The 16183-nt window shown below is 36.7% G+C and overlaps 1 protein-coding gene across 1 annotated transcript in view; it reads left to right on the top strand.

Annotated features, from left to right (window-relative positions):
- Nucleotides 1–16183, top strand: part of LOC126158208 (spermatogenesis-associated protein 22) — a 157002-nt gene that overhangs the window by 73037 nt on the left and 67782 nt on the right. The gene's annotated exons all lie outside the window — the stretch shown is intronic.

The raw sequence follows: 16183 nt of genomic DNA, 5'->3' as shown, positions 1-16183 counted from the left end.
TACATAAAAACTCGCATAATTATTATTCAATTCAGCAAAGGAGATGGAAGCTGATGTAGATACTCCAACAGTCTACTTTGAATAAGATCACTTCATTTTTTCAAATACGAAATATGAACTAATGAAATTCTCAGAATTTGCTTGTATAGTTGCAACTTACATAAATTTATCTTTGTTAATTCTTGTCAGAAAATCACACTGCATTTCTTAGTCTCCCAGAGTGATTAGATGCATATATTTTTTATAAAACATTATTATTTAGAATCACTTGCACCACAAACATAAACAGTAAATATTTAATACTATGTAAGAGTAATGCGTACTTCAGTAATACTTTGCTCCACTTTTTCTTGAAAGTGCCATAAATTATATGTATGTGGCACCAGATGTTGCCATAGCTCACATAGCTGCTTTACCATACAAAATTCATATATACTTGTACATAGTTTATATTTTGTCAGTGATACAGATAGTAGTACCATAGGTGCAGCCACAATGGAGGGGTATCTGTTGAGAGGCCAGACAAACGTATGGTTCCTGAAGAGGGGCAGCAGCCTTTTCAGTAGTTGCAGGGGCATCAGTCTGGATGATTGACTGATCCGGCATCTAAAAAGGAAAATGGATATAGTGGGAATTAGTGAAGTTCGGTGGTAGGAGGAACAGGACTTCTGGTCAGGTGAATACAGGGTTCTAAATACGAAATCAAATAGGGTTAATGCGAGACTAGGTTTAATAATGAATAAAAAAGTAAGAATGCGGCTAAGCAACTACGAACAGCATAGTGAACGCATTACTGTGGCCAAGATAGATACGAAGCCCATGCCTACCACAGTAGTACAAGTTTATATGCCAACTAGCTCCGCAGATGACGAAGAGATTGGTGAAATGTATGACGAGATGAAAGAAATTGTTCAGATAGTGAAGGGCGACAAAAATTTAATAGTCATGGTTGACTGGAATTCGATAGTAGGACAAGGGAGAGAAGGAAATGTAGTAGGTGAATATAGATTGGGGGAAGAAATGAAAGAGGAAGCCGCCTGGTAGAATTTTGCACAGAGCATAACTTAATCATAGCTAACACTTGGTTCAAGAATCATGAAAGAAAGTTGTATACATGGAAGAAGCCTGGAGATACTAGAAGGTATCAGATAGATTATATAATGGTAAGACATCATCATCACCATCATCATCATCATCATTTAAGACTGATTATGCCTTTCAGCGTTCAGTCTGGAGCATAGCCCCCCTTATACAGTTCCTCCATGATCCCCTATTCAGTGCTAACATTGGTGCCTCTTCTGATGTTAAACCTATTACTTCAAAATCATTCTTAACCGAATCCAGGTACCTTCTCCTCGGTCTGCCCCGACTCCTCCTACCTTCTACTGCTGAATCCATGAGTCTCTTGGGTAACCTTGCTTCTCCCATGTGTGTAACATGACCCCACCATCTAAGCCTGTTCGCCCTGACTGCTACATCTATAGACTTCATTCCCAGTTTTTCTTTGATTTCCTCATTGTGCACACCCTCCTGCCATTGTTCCCATCTACTAGTACCTGCAATCATGATAGCTACTTTCATATCCATAACCTCAACCTTGTTGATAAGGTAACCTGAATCCACACAGCTTTCGCTCCCATACAACAAAGTTGGTCGAAAGATTGAACGGTGCACAGATAACTTAGTCTTGGTACTGACTTCCTTCTTGCAGAAGAGAGTAGATCGTAGCTGAGCGCTCACTGCATTAGCTTTGCTACACCTCGCTTCCAGTTCTTTCACTATGTTGCCATCCTGTGAGAATATGCATCCTAAGTACTTGAAACCGTCCACGTGTTCTAACTTTGTTCCTCCTATTTGGCACTCAATCCGTTTATATTTCTTTCCCACTGACATTACTTTCGTTTTGGAGATGCTAATCTTCATACCACAGTCCTTACATTTCTGATCTAGCTCTGAAATATTACTTTGCAAACTTTCAATCGAATCTGCCATCACAACTAAGTCATTCGCATATGCAAGACTGCTTACTTTGTGTTCACATATCTTAATCTCACCCAGCCAGTCTATTGTTTTCAACATATGATCCATAAATAATATGAACAGCAGTGGAGACAGGTTGCAGCCCTGTCTTACCCCTGAAACTACTCTGAACCATGAACTCAATTTACCGTCAACTCTAACTGCTGCCAGACTATCCATGTAAAGACCTTTAATTGCTTGCAAAAGTTTGCCTCCTATTCCATAATCTTGTAGAACAGACAATAACTTCCTCCTAGGAACCTGGTCATATGCCTTTTCTAGATCTATAAAGCATAGATACAATTCCCTGTTCCACTCATAATACTTCTCCATTATTTGCCATAAGCTAAAGATCTGGTCCTGACAACCTCTAAGAGGCCTAAACCCACACTGATTTTCATCCAATTGGTCCTCAACTAATACTCGCACTTTCCTTTCAACAATACCTGAGAAGATTTTACCCACAACGCTGATTAAAGAGATACCTCTGTAGTTGTTACAATCTTTTCTGTTTCCATGTTTAAAGATTGGTGTGATTACTGCTTTTGTCCAGTCTGATGGAACCTGTCCGGACTCCCAGGCCATTTCAATTATCCTGTGTAGCCATTTAAGACCTGACATTCCACTGTATTTGATGAGTTCCGACTTAATTTCATCCACCCCAGCCGCTTTATTGCACTGCAATCTATTGACCATTTTTTCCACTTCCTCAAATGTGATCCTATTTCCATCATCATTCCTATCCCATTCTACCTCGAAATCTGAAACATTACTGATCGTATTTTCACCTACATTGAGCAACTCTTCAAAATATTCCCTCCATCTGCCCAAGGCATCCACAGGATTCACCAGCAGTTTTCCTGACCTGTCCAAAATGCTTGTCATTTCCTTCTTACCTCCCTTTCGAAGACTGCTAATTACACTCCAGAATGGTTTTCCAGCAGCTTGACCCATAGTCTCCAACCTGTTTCCAAAGTCTTCCCACGATTTCTTCTTGGATGCTGCAATTATCTGTTTGGCTTTGTTTCTTTCTTCAACATAACTTTCTCTGTCTACCTGGGTTCTGGTATGTAGCCATTTTTGATACGCCTTCTTTTTCCTTTTACAGGCTGCCTTGTCTGTATCATTCCACCAAGCTGTTTGCTTCATCCTACTTTTGCACACTACTGTTCCAAGACATTCTTTAGCCACTTCTAGTACTGTGTCCCTGTACCTTGTCCATTCCTTTTCCAATGACTGTAATTGACTACATTCAACTAACTGGTACCTTTCTGAGATCGCTGTTATGTACTTGTGCCTGATTCCCTTATCCTGAAGTTTCTCCACTCTTATCCTCCTACATATGGACCTGACCTCCTGCACTTTCGGCCTCACAATCCCAATTTCACTGCAGATTAAATAATGATCAGTGTCATCAAAGAATCCCCTGAATACACGTGTGTCCCTCACAGCCTTCCTGAATTCCTGATCTGTTATTATAGAGTCAATGACAGATCTGGTTCCCCTGCCTTCCCAAGTATACCAGTGAATGTTCTTATGTTTAAAAAAGGAGTTTGTGATTACTAAGCCCATACTGGCACAGAAATCCAAGAGTTGTTTCCCGTTCCTGTTGGTCTCCATATCCTCTCCAAATTTACCCATAACCTTTTCATACCCTTCTGTTCGATTTCCAATCCTGGCGTTAAAATCACCCATGAGCAGAACACTGTCCTTGTCCTTTACTCTAACAACTACATAAAAACTATCCATCTTATCTTGATCTGTCCCTTCACAATGCGAATATACTGACACAATCCTAATTTTCTTGCTAGACACTGTCAAATCTATCCACATCAGTCGTTCGTTTACATACCTTATTGCAACTACGCTGGGTTCCATTTCTTTCCTGATGTAAAGCCCTACACCCCATTGTGCTATTCCTGCTTTGACTCCTGACAGGTAGACCTTGTATTCTTCCACTTCCTCTTCTTTCTCACCCCTTACCCGAATGTGGTAAGACAGAGATTCAGAAACCAGGTTTTAAATTGTAAGACATTTCCAGGGGCAGATGTGGATTCTGACCACAATCTGTTGGTTATGAACTGTAGATTAAAACTGAAGAAACTGCAAAGGGGTGGGAATTTAAGGAGATGGGACCTGGATAAACTGAAAGAACCAGAGGTTGTAGAGAGCTTCAGGGAAAGCATTAGGGAACTATTAACAAGAATGGGGTAACATTATTATAGAAATGGAAGAGAATGTAGATGAAGATGAAATAGGAGATATGATACTGCGTGAAGAGTTTGACTGAGCACTGAAGGACCTAAGTCGAAACAAGTCCCCAGGAGTAGACAACATTCCATTAGAACTACTGACAGCCTTGGGAGAGCCAGTCCTGACAAAACTCTACCATCTGGTGAGCAAGATGTATGAGACAGGTGAAATACCCTCAGACTTCAAGAAGAATATAATAATTCCAATCCCAAAGAAAGCAGGTGTTGACAGATGTGAAAATTACCGAACTATCGGTTTAACAATCCACAGCTGAAAAATACTAACACGAATTCTTTGCAGACGAATGGAAAAACTGGTAGAAGCTGATCTCGGGGAAGATCAGTTTGGATTCCATAGAAATGTTAGAACACGTGATGGAATACTGACCCTACGACTTATCTTAGAAAATAGATTAAGGAAAGGCAAACCTATGTTTCTAGCATTTATAGACTTAGAGAAAGCTCCTGACAATGTTGGCTGGAATACTCTCCTTCAAATTCTGAAGGCAGCAGGGGTAAAATACAAGGAGCGAAAAGCTATTTACAAATTGTGCAGAAACCAGAATGCAGTTATAAGAGTCGAGGGGCATGAAAGGGAAGCAGTGGTTGGGAAGGGAGTGAGACGGGGTTGTAGCCTATCCCCAGTGTTATTCAATCTGTATATTGAGCAAGCAGTAAAGGAAACAAAAGAAAAATTCGGAGTTGGAATTAAAATCCATGGAGAAGAAATAAAAACTTTGAGGTTTGCCGATGACATTGTAATTCTGTCAGAGACAGCAAAGAACCTGGAAGAGCAGCTGAATGGAACGGACAGTGTCTTGAAAGGAAGATATAAGACGGACATCAACAAAAGCTAAACGAGGATAGTGGAATGTAGTCGAATTAAATCGAGTGATACTGCGGGAATTTGATTAGGAAATGAGACGCTTAAAGTAGTAAACAAGTTTTGATATTTGGGGAGCAAAATAACTGATGATGGTTGAAGTAGAGAGGATATAAAGTGTAAACTGGCAATTGCAAGGAAAGTGTTTCTGAAGAAGAAAAATTTGTTAACATCGAGTATAGCGTTATGTGTCAGGAAGTCATTTCTGAAAGTGTTTGTATGGAGTGTAGCCATGTATGGAAGTGAAAGGTAGACGATAAATAGTTTAGACAAGAAGAGAATAGAAGCTTTCGAAATGTGGTGCTACAGAAGAATGCCGAAGATTAGATGGGTAGATCACATAACTAATGAGGAGGTATTGAATAGAATTGGAGAGAAGAAGGGATCGGTTGGTAGGGCATATTGTGAGGCATCAAGTGATCACCAATTAAGTATTGGAGGGCAGTGTGGAGGGCAAAAATCGTAGAGGGAGGCCAAGAGATGAATACACTAAACAGATTCAGAATGATGTAGGTTGCAGTAGGTACTGGGAGATGAAGAACCTAGCACAGGCTAGAGTAGCATGGAGAGCTGCATCAAACCAATCTCTGGACTGAAGACCACACCAACAACATTTATTTCTGTCTGTTATTCTGTCAAATTCTATTCCTGCTAACTTCTTTAATCAGAGGAGTGCATTCGCAAAATTATACTAATCCAGAGACAGGTTCCCTACTCATTGCTGCTTTACATAACATTTCTCATTTTTAGTCCACTATTCCATCACCTTATATTCTTGATGCATCAAGACATTATACTTCACTACTTTGTTATATTCTCGTATTTCTTTGCTTCATTAGTACTCCATCACTCCATACTGTCACTTCATAATTACTTTATTACCTCATTAAATCACAAATTTCTGCTTTGATTTTCACATAAACAATTACTCCAAAGACTTAACACTCCACAGAAACAAATCACAACACTATTGCCAACTTCACTCTCTTTTATATAAGAGACAAAATATTAATTAATGAAGATAATTACTCCACCTTAGACTAATACATTTCTTTGAACTTGGTCTGAAGGAAAATGCATACACAAATCTCTTTTTTCACAACTATTACTATAGGCAACTTTATTCAGTTTCACTTTTCTTTACTGAGGCCTGAATGGCTGTAATGTGTAGCATTCATATAAGTTGGCATTTTATCATAGCATACAGATTTAATTTTTGTATTACTTGAAATATATGACTTTAAATTTACTCCTGCTACTGCTATATTCATGTGTTATTGCATTCTTACTTTTGTATATTATTAACATGAAACATAATTCTGTAGTTATTGTACAGAAACATTCATTTCCAAATCAAATATGTGCAAAGCTGTTTTCCTCCATATTTTATCATTTCCAAATTAAAAAACAAAACAAGATATTTTTCATCAAAATTCAGCTGCAATATCATTTTCACAACTTATGCTTCCATCCTTGCATTTTATCTCAGTAGCCATTGACATATAAACCTCCAATCATAAGCACATAGAAAAATTTAAATGCTAGTATAGTACAGCTTTACATGCACTTGAACTACTAATAGCAGAAGGTGATTTGCATTCTCTTACAAACTATGGATAGGATAGTTAGAGGAGAAGAGTGGTCTACGAAAGGAAAAAATGAATCACCTAGCTGAGGAGGCATTACGCAACATGTAATGTACAGCAGAGCATCAATTATCTGAACGAACTAGTAGACATGGGTGTTTGGAAAACCAGTTTTTCAGATATTCCAACTGTATACTTTTATACAGCAATTTATCAATAGAAACAGGATATATTTATGGTAATGTGAATTTCTTTTGTTATTACAGAAGCAAGTGCAGTAGGAATGTATGTAGTATGGCCTAGTAAACAAAAAAGGAGCACATATACATTTTTCGTGTGCGGTACATATGTATAGAATAAATGCATAAAAAATCCTTAATGTTGATCTGTCCAAGTAAGTCTAACCACTTATGAGTAACTAAATCATGTACTTCTTTAGCATATATTTGATATTGGTCACTTTCATGTTGAGCTTCAAACCGTCGCAAGGTGGTATCTAAACATGTAAATGCTTCAGCAGTAGCCTGTGTATTTTCATCTTCATTTTCTGGTAACTAGTTGATGGAATGCTGGCAGCATCAGCCTTATCAGTGACAAGGTTTACAATATCTCTGTCCTGCATGATTTCTTGCCCTGGATCTGCATTGATACTGATTCTTTCTTGAATGTCTTCTTAATCACATTCATGGCAATTGAGTTATCTTAGCACACTGAGAATTTCAGACATATGATTCTGTTCATCTTTCCCATTAGACTTTGAGAACTTCCCACTACACTTAAAATTTTACTGCAGGGTTTTTTCAAAATCTGTTTCTTTCTTAACATACTTTATTCTCCCTTCTCTTCTCTTTCTAGCATTAACTTACACAACAATTCTTTTCTGTAACAATGTTTGAAAGTCTCAGTAACATCTCCGTTCATGGGCCGTAATAAGAAGGTCACATTAAGTGGAAGAAATGTCACTTTTATCAATTAGTCTTTTTCGTTTAACATATCACGTGATGAATGAGCTGCTGCATTGTCAAGTAGCAGTAACTATCTCTCCCTTTTGTCATCCTTTAATAGATGAGGTTTTACAGATGGTGAAAAAAAGAATTCCATAAACCATTCCATGAAAATTATACTGACCTTTCAGGTGCTCTTTTATGAGGTGTAAACAAATAGGCATAACAGATATCTTAACTTGTTTGAAAAAGCATGATTTCTTACTTTTACGAATAATAAGCGTAGGCACTTGGTGGTTACCAGCAGTAAAGAAATCCTTGCTTATTTTATGACTAGGTGCTGCTAATTCATGATGTGAAACAAGAGTTTTTTGTGGTAAAAATTTTGAATTGAGCCCAGTTTTGCCAGCATTGTAAACGTTTTTAAGAGCACAATCTTCTTCCTTCAACACATCCCTTAGGCTGATTTTGAAAGTATCAGTTGCTGAAGAATCAGCAGACAGATTTTCTCCTTGTATTTGGAGCTCACAAGTGCTGTGTTTTGACTTAAAGCTTTTTAATCAGCCTGTGCTTGCTTTAAAATTCGATAGCTCCACAAGGTTTTCATTAAATTGAATTCCCTTTCCACATAGAATGGGACCAGAGATAGGTTGTCCTTGTGATCTTTTTTGTTTAACCCACTTGCAAACAGCATCATCTGGATCGGTGTTCTTGACAAATTTCATAGTTTTATGACGTGTCGATCCATCAGTAGAATTTGTAATGCTTATCTTTTGCTTTTTATACCAGTATTTGTGTCGACTTACCATCATTTTACTTATTCAATAATTTGTTTGCAGATTCACATTCCTCTATCCCTTTAATAATCTTGTATTTATTTCGCTTAGAAATGACAATACACTTACATTTTTAGACATTTTACAGTGCAAATTTATTTACATGACAAAGTTGACGCAAATGATCATAACAGAGTGCAAATGGATACTGTTGTTGGCAACTTGTTATTGGAGGGGGAGGGGCAAGACCATAGCAGGAGAGGGCGGCACGTGGGAGTGAGTACCAGTTTGGTTAAGCAGTCATTCGGATAATTGTCACTACAGAGCAGTGAACCCCCTAACCACCAATGGATTAACAATGAATGTGACCTCTCTGCTTGCCCATCTAGTTTTAGAACACTGAGCGGAACCTTACTCATATTCAAAACCATACCCATTCCACTACAAAACACCACAAAATTTCTGAACATTTCACAACCAGCAATGTCCACATTGTGAATTGTCTTTTGCATATTTATATTGAACATGACTTTCTGAAAATTATCTACTTTTCTGTCAACTCCAATAAGTCTTCTACATTCACCACACCATTCCCTCATTATCAGCTTCTAATAACTTGTACACATCTAGAGTTGGAAACCTAGTGATAAGTGTCTTTGTTTTAACAACCTTTCTCTTTTCAGTTTGGACACCTTTCATCGCAGCATTGCTTGCCTTGACTTTTACGAATTGCTTTTTGCTCACTTTATTACTAACTATAGAAACTTAACACTTTCCTTTAGCAAGGTCATTTATATTATTACCACATTCATTGACCACCTGCACACTTTTCAGTTCAACATTTTTTCCCTTATATTTTCTGTGCCATTTCCTTTCACTAAGCAATCTTGCACTGGGTCTAAGTTAGAACAAAAATTAAAGATGAAATCATACACTCTCGATTATTTAACTTCTAATATTATTACCAACTTGCTTAAAACATTTTGTCATCACTTTCAACTGTCCCTCAATGGTTAACTTACTTTTAAATATGTCCATCCGATATGAATGAAACATTTCCTACTTCGTTGTGTCATTGTGAGTTTGGCATTCATATAATTTACTAACTACGCATAAGGTATCTCACCATCACTTACATTACATGCAGTTAATGGCAAATTATTTACATTATTGTTAATCTACAAGATTCTGTACTCATTCTCAAACTGGCATTCATTTACAGTGCAATCCACTCTTTAAATAAATTCATTCACTACTTTCATACACACTAAGTCAACAACAACTGTATAAATATTTATATTAACAACTGTTTGGGCTAATAGCAAATAACTTAAGGATGGGTGCTATTGTATGTGGTAAAGTACCAGTGGTTACAAGTGACAGAACAGCAGGATTTTTTTTTTTGGGGGGGGGGGGGGGGGGGTAGGGCAGAAACAAAAGATATTCAGAGACAAGTTGAAAGTGACATTCACATTGATAAAATAGCTAACCAGAGAGCAAATTTTAATGTAGACAATTCATGCAAAGAGCCTCTAATTGAAACTGTAGATATTCAAAAATTGGCAGAAAAATTAGGTTCATTCAGGTGTAAATGAGTCAGTGCACAAAATCAGTTATCCTTATTGCATCAGAGTATCCAAGGACTGAGCTTAATGAGTTACTTATTTGTATTGAAGAATTAGAGTAGAGCAAACCACTTGATATAATCTGCCTCTCTGAACATTGTGTGACCACTGGTATAGATATGTTAATGTTACAGGGTTCAAGTTAGCCTCTTACTTTTGGAGAGAAAATGTGGGGAAATAATTTCAAGAATGTTGATATTAATAAATTTTTGCTCAGAGCAGCACTTAGAAGCTTGTGCAACAAAAGTAGTATTTCATAATCAGTCCTTTATAATACTAAGTGTGTACAGAGCACCTTCAGGAAACTTGACTTCTTCATAAAAAATCTGGAAACTCTGTTGCTCCACCTTATAGTAAAAAACAAGGAAATAGTCGTTGCTGGTGATTTTAATGTGGGTTTATTGAAAAGCTCTGTAAGTGAATAGTTATTGCAATCAATAACACTGTCATTCAGTTTAATTCCTACTGTGAATTGTGCAACTAGGGTATGTAAATGCTCTGAAGCTGTTATTGATAATATCTTTGTAGACAAATCTAGGGAAAAAGTCATATCACAAAACAAATAGTAAATGGGCTATCTGATCATGACATGCAGCATCTTATGTTAAATGTTGAAACTTGTCAGTATAAAAAATCATTTAAATCTGAGTGCAGGATAGTATTAAATCAGTCAAAAATTGAGAATTTTAGGAGATTGCTCAATTATGAACTGGATAGATGTTTACAGTGCTTCTGACACAAAAGGGAAATACAAAGTTACAAATACAAATAAAGTTACTTCCTCATTTGGAAATTGTTTTGCCCTAAAGGTGTCTCACATCAAACAGAAGTTTAAAAATAAATCTTGGATTACACAGGGAATAAAGAAATCATGTGGGGCAAGAGGAGACTGTATTTACTATCTAGGAACAGATCTGATGTTAGCACTGTAATGCATTACAAAGAGTACTGCAAAATATTAAAGCAGGTTTTAGATTAGATTAGATTTACTTTCATTCCAATTGATCCGTAGTGAGGAGGTCCTCCAGGATGTGGAACATGTCAGAAAAACAACAATACATGACAAATATTTACAACTAAAACAAATAAGCTAATGTACCATTCCACAGGTCCCAAGTGGAATGATCGTCATTTTTTAATGAACACTAAAAGTCATTTTACAAATACTAATGCACTGAATTTAAAATAAAAATTTTTTTAAATTTATTTATAAGGTAATAAACATGTAATACAACTACTGTAATACTTATTTACAATGAACACATTACTGCACTGAAATGGTGCAGAAGTTAGATTATACTTACACACACACACACACACACACACACACACACATAAATTTTCAATGAACACATTACTGCACTGAAATTGTGCAGAAGTTATGTTGTACTTATATACAAATCAGTTGGTTTTACTAAGAAATTCATCAATGGAGTAGAAGGAGTTCGCCACCAATAAATCCTTTAGGCTTCTCTTAAACTGAATTTCATTGGTTGTTAAGCTTTTTATGGCTGCTGGCAAGTTATTGAAAATGTGTGTTCCTGAATAATGCGCACCTTTTTGTACAAGACTAAGTGACTTTAAATCCTTGTGAAGATTATTCTTATTTCTAGTATTGATTCCATGAATTGAGCTGTTGGTTTGAAAAAGTGATATATTTGTAATGACAAATTTCATTAAGGAATAAATATATTGGGAAGCAGTAGTTAGTATCCCTAGTTCCCTAAACAGGTTTCTGCAGGATGTTCTTGAGTTCACACCACATATAACTCTTACTGCACGTTTTTGTGCCCGGAAAACTTTAGCTTGGCTTGATGAATTACCCCAAAAAATAATCCCATACGACATTATGAAATGAAAGTAAGCATAGTATGCCAGCTTTTTCATTTTTATATCCCCTATGTCTGACAAAATTCGCATTGCAAACAGAGATTTGTTAAGACGCTTCAGCAGTTCTGTGGTGTGCTCCTCCCAGTTGAATTTATTATCAAGCTGTAATCCCAAGAATTTAACACTGTCCACTTCTTCTATCTTCTTGTCATCGTATGTTAGACATATACTCTTGGGACACCCCTTACAAGTTCTGAACTGCATGTAGTGTGTTTTTTCAAAGTTTAGTGACAAAGAATTGGCTAGGAACCAGTGATTAATGTCCACAAATATTTTATTGGCTGATCTTTCTAAGACTACACTTGATTTGCTATTTATTGCAATGTTTGTATCATCGGCAAACAAAACAAACTTGGCATCTGGTAATGTTACTGATGAAAGGTCATTGATATACACAAGAAAAAGTAAGGGGCCCAAAATGGAACCTTGTGGGACCCCACATGTAATTAGTTCCCAGTTGGATGATGCCTGATAGCTTGATACATGTCTCTTTCCTAATAACACCCTTTGTTTCCTGCCAGAGATATATGATCTGAACCATTTTGCAGCATTTCCTGTTACACTATAATATTCTAGTTTACTTAAAAGGATATTGTGATTTACACAGTCAAATGTCTTTGACAGATCACAAAATATACCAGTTGCCTGCAATTTTTTGTCTAATGAATTAAGCACATTTTCACTGTAATTTTTCGAAAATTTTTGAGAATGCTGGCAACAGTGAAACTGGACGGAAATTTGATGCTATTTCTTTATCTCCCTTCTTAAACAGTGGCTTAACTTCAGCATATTTCAGCCATTCAGGAAATATTCCACTGATAAATGACTGGTTACACAGACAGCTTAATGTGTTACTTAGGTCAGAATCACATTCTTTAATTAACTTTGTTGATATTTCATCATACCCACTAGATGTTTTTGATTTTAAAGATTTTATGATGGACATTATTTGTGTTGGGGTAGTGAGGGTCAAATTCATATTATGGAAGTTACTTGAAATGTCTGGTCTAAGGTAATCCATAGCAGCATCTACCGAACCTGACAACCCCATCTTTTCAGTAACAGTTATAAAATGTTTGTTAAAAAGTTCTGCAACACTATACACATCTGTCACCAATGTATCATTTACTCTTAATGCTATTTGTTCCTCTTCATGTCTGGTTCTACCGGTCTCCTCCTTCACTATATCCCATATTGTCTTTATTTTGTTATGTGATATGACTATCTTTTCCTTGTAATATATTTGCTTTGACATCCGTATTACTGTCTTTAATATTTTGCAGTATTTCTTATAATGTGCTATAGCATCAAAATTGGAAATGTTTCGGATTGACAGATACAGTTTTCTTTTTGTTTTACAAGATACCCCTATTCCTCGAGTAATCCATGGCTTCTTTGTAGAATTTGCTCTAACCTTGGTAAGTTTTGGGGGAAAGCAGTGTTCAGATAAGGTAAGCACTTTATTAGCAAAAATGTTATATTTTTCATTCATGCCATGAGCACTGTAAACATCAGTCCAGTGAATGTCTCTGAGGAGTGTCCTAAAATAATCAATTTTTGTCTCACTGGTTACCCTCTTGAGCTCAGATTTAACAGATTTTATATCCTGTTCAGTATTAGCATTTAACAGAAGGAACTGCATGTCATGGTCTGAGAGGCCATTGACTATTGGTTTTGTAATATAATTTTGTTCATTGGACTTTTCTATAAAGATATTATCAATGGCTGTTTGTGAGCAAGTGGCTATCCTAGTGGGGAACTTTACTGTGGGAATTAAGTTGAATGATTGTGTTACTAACTCAAATAAGTTCTTATTGGAAGAGTCTTTAAGGAAATCTACATTGAAATCACCAACAACCACTATTTCTTTGTTTTTGGTTGTTAAATGGGCCAGTGCAGCTTCTAGGTGGTTTACAAACAGATTAAAGTTACCTGCAGGTGCTCGATATACACTTAATATTATGAAGGATTTTTTGTGAAATTCTAATTCTGTTGCACATGCTTCCATATGCTGTTCTAGGCAAAATTTATGAATGTCTATGTTCTTAAATTTATGACAGTTCCTGATGAATGTGGCAACTCCTCCTTTCTCCATTTCTGATCTACAAAAGTGAGATGCTAACGTAAGCCCTGTAACACTTAAAAGTTCTATACCAGTGGTCACATGATGTTCAGAGAGGCAGATTATGTCAGCTGGGTTTGAAGACTCTAATTCATCTATGCAGATAGTTAATTCATTAATTTTATTTCTCAGTCCTCGAATATTTTGATGCAATAAAGATAGCTGACATTTCACATTGACTGAGTTAAAATTGGGTGGAGTTAAAATATCTGCTGACAGTTGAAAATGCTTAACCAATGGCTGTTTATGCTGATGTAATAAGCTGGAATTATGTTTTTTGATTTCTTTCTCAAACTGAAGGTTTGTCCCAGTTCTAACCTCTCTTAAAATTTTCTTTCTTTCTGTCCTCCCTACCCTAAAAAAGGGTCTTTTCTGAATCCTATAACCACTGGTATTTTATCACTCATGACAGTGCCTCCCCCCCTTTGACTTTCCTGCTATTTCCCCAGCCAATTTACCCTTCCCCTTCCTGTTGAGGTGAAGGCCATGCCTAGTATAATCCCACCTACTGAGAGAATCAACATGAACCACACCAATGTGTGACCCCGCACCCGACATGAGCAGCCGTTCCAGCTCCAAATTAACTCTCTTGACAGAAGAGTCCAAATGAGGTCGGTCATGGTGCCCAAGAACAGATACAAACTCAACACTAGTATGCTTTGATGCTGATGCAATCTTCGCCAGGTCACACTCTATACTGTACCCTGGATCTCTGTCAATACTGTTACCTGCCCCACCCACTATAACCACGGTGTCTTCCTTAGTGAAATCTTTGCAAAGTGATCCTAAATCCTTTGTCACCTGCTCCAGACCAGCACTAGGTTTAAAAAAATTGGTAATCTAGGTAATCTAGAAATCTAAGCAGCTTTATTATGAGGCAAAGATAATTAAATCAGGCAACAAAATAAAAATTAGATGAGATATGGCGATGATGGAGACAGGTGGGGCCAAAAAGGAAGATGAGGGGATATCTCTAAAAATAAATGAGACACTGGTAACAAGTGCATGTAGTACTTTGTTTTTGTTACTGGCAGCTTTGGGTTTTAGGTTCTGTAAACAGTGCAATGGAATATGTGAGACCAGTCTTTACGAATAATAAAACAGAAATGACACTCACGTCTTCCAAAAAAGTAGCATCCATCATAAAATCCTAAAAATCAAACTATTTGTACTAGTTATGGTAACATAACAATGAAGTTATGCAAAGAGTGCTCATGTGAACTGAGGTCTGTCTTAAGTTATTTGTGTAATCAATCTGTTATCAGTGGGACATTCCCAGATTGGTTAAAATGTGCTGAAGTTAAGTCTCTATACAAGAAGGGGGATAAAGAAATTCCATCGAACTATCAACCAATTTCACTTTTGCTGGCTTTTTCAAAGTATTTGAAAAGGTTGCATTCAAGTATCTCATTATACACCCGACTGCAAATAATATATTGTCCAATTCATAGTTTGGGTTCTTTAAGGGTTCTGATATAGAGAACGCTATTTTCATGCACAATGAGAATATACTTAATTCATTAGATAACAGCTTAAGAGGCTACTGGCATTTTCTGTGACCTGACAAAAGCATTACAATGTGTAAATCACAGCATTCTCTTAGGTAAATTGAATATTATGGTATCATTAATAATGCTGCAAAAGGGTTCCAGCCTTACATAACTAACAAGAAACAAAGAGTGTCATTGCAAAATATATGTGGAATAAGCAATCGGCCTTTAGGTGTCCCTCAAGGTTCCATCTTGGGTTGTTGCTTTGTCTTGTGTGCATTAATGACCTCTTGTCTGTTACATTGCCAGATGCTAAGTTTGTTTTGTTTACAAATGATACAAACATTGCAATAAATAGTAAGTCAAGTACAGATTTAGAAATTGCTGCTAATCAAATTTTCACTTACACTAATAAATGTTTTGAAGCTAATTCACTGTCATTAAACTTTGAAAAGACCCACTTGTGCAGTTCAAAACCTGTAAGAGATTTCTTTCCACCATGTGTATAACGTATGAAGACATGCAGATCGAAGAGGTTGACAGTGTTAAATTTCTGGAATTACGGGAAGAGCATGCCACAGAATTTCTGAAGTGGC

Source organism: Schistocerca cancellata, chromosome 1 (assembly GCF_023864275.1).
Source record: "Schistocerca cancellata isolate TAMUIC-IGC-003103 chromosome 1, iqSchCanc2.1, whole genome shotgun sequence".
Lineage (NCBI taxonomy): Eukaryota > Metazoa > Arthropoda > Insecta > Orthoptera > Acrididae > Schistocerca > Schistocerca cancellata.
This window is presented reverse-complemented; position numbering and strand designations above follow the sequence as displayed.